The sequence below is a fragment of the Seriola lalandi genome, unplaced genomic scaffold, assembly GCF_002814215.2.
Source record: "Seriola lalandi dorsalis isolate HSWRI2012SDOR001 ecotype SW California unplaced genomic scaffold, Sedor1 jcf7180002054657, whole genome shotgun sequence".
NCBI classification, from domain to species: Eukaryota; Metazoa; Chordata; class Actinopteri; order Carangiformes; family Carangidae; genus Seriola; species Seriola lalandi.
The window spans coordinates 1,135,951-1,137,899 of NW_019525210.1; the positions used below are offsets into that span (position 1 = coordinate 1,135,951).

General features: G+C 38.3%; 1 protein-coding gene across 1 annotated transcript in view; it reads left to right on the forward strand.

Annotated features, from left to right (window-relative positions):
- LOC147818291 (uncharacterized) overlaps positions 1-1,949 on the forward strand; it is an 8,255-nt gene that overhangs the window by 3,175 nt on the left and 3,131 nt on the right. The gene's annotated exons all lie outside the window — the stretch shown is intronic.

Genomic DNA, 1,949 nt, shown 5'->3' on the forward strand with positions numbered 1-1,949 from the left:
GCAGAAGAGACTGAAGTCTGGACTGAGAAAGAAGCAGGATGAGGGTGAGGATGAGCTGGAGAGGAAGAAGGAGACTCGCAGACTCAGAGAGCTGTATGGACAGAGGAAGTGCAGCAGCCTCTTGTCTGAGCAGATTGATGGTTACTGCATGTCCAGGAACCGCATCCTCAAAAAGTCCATGCCCTGAATGGAACACATCCCCGCTCCCTCCTTCCCTTTTTTTTTTGCCTGTCTTGTGCTTCAGTAAAATCCTGTTGCACTGACGACATGTGAGCTGTATTTGTACTGTGATGTGGCCTGAGTTGTGTATCAGATGAAAAACACACTCTCAGTTGCCAGTTTATGAGCTTCACTTATACAAACGAATGCTGATCAAACGCAGCGGTTTAACCTCAGAGAACATTTTGTTGGAACAGTTTTGGAGATGTGCTAGTTTAACTTCTGGGGCTGTAGTTTGTGGTGTTGTTTGCAAGGTCAAACAAAACATTTAATTTTGTACTCCATAACACTTAATACTGATACGACACAAAATTGCAGAGGTAATATTGTATTCTTTACCCCAATTTATTTGACACATAGCCTACTGTATAGTTAGAGGTCACTTGTTCATTAACATTTTACATAAAAAATAACCAACAAGCTTACAGAATGAAACGCCTTGTGAGGGACACTTCCAAGACAGTAAAATTCTACTGAAGTATTGATACATTAGAATCTAAAAACGTAATATTGTATCCAATAATGCATTAGTCACAAGGGAAATGTTACTACAGAACAGCTACTTCTACTTTTGATTCTTTAGGGAACTTGTAATGTGGTATGTTTATATTCACAACCTGCTACTGTTACTTCAGTAAAGGATCGAAACACTCCCTCCGTCATTGTTTAAATTAATTGATTATTTATCTACATGGTTTTAAAATCTCACTATGATCTGTGTGCTCCTGTAGTTAGTTAACACTACAAAGTTAAACAAATGAGCGTGGGACAATCACCAGAAAATAAAACAACCACCACATACAAAAATACAAAGGACTAACTAATACAAGTAGAAAACTTTGACGTGAATAGAACTTGTGGGTGTGAAGACTGCGGCTATGCCTCGATGTCAACTTCAACTTTATGACGTCCACCAGCTGAAGTTGCTGCACAAAGATACTGAAGCAATATTCATTGAAATATTTCACCAGTAAACTTGTTGCAGACAAACAGTGTCATTTATATAAGATGAGGCTGCAGTTACACTGGTGGAATATGCATAGGTTAAACATTAATTTTCAGTATTTGTTAAAATACTGACCTGCTAACTTACATCGACCACAAAGAGATGCTCAGATGTGTTGAGGATGTGTATTTGTGTTTGAAATAAACACGAATCTGACCACCCAGTTCCTGTTCTCAGTCTTAAGAGAAGGTTGGATATTACTGTGTGAACTGAATCACTTCAGTCTGTGTCAGGATGAGGGTGAATATCTACAGCTGCCTGTTAGCCTTTGTTCTGGGCTGTAATGTCACAGCAGGTAAGACCTTTTATTCTGGTTGGTATATTGATTATTGATTACACTTGTTTCACTTGTTCAGTTGAACACAACCACAGGCTGATAACATAAAACAAACTTGTTTAAAGTGTATTTATTTAATGGACTCTTAATGATATGTGTAGATATTGTAATAAAGTGCTGCAGCACTGAAGTGTGAGGTCTTTACATGTTCTGGGTTCGCAGACTGTGTCAGTGATGTTTGATAAAGTTTATTTATCATGTAAAAACACCAATTAACACAGATTCAATGTCCTCACACTGCATTAGACAGTTAAATGTTACATTTCTTGATTATATAAAATTATTTGTGTTTTGCAGGAACAATCCTTAAAGTATCTGAGGAGAAACAGCAGGTCACTCTGTCTTGTCCTCGACCTGTGGAGGGTAGAGCGACGTGGAGCAGAGAGA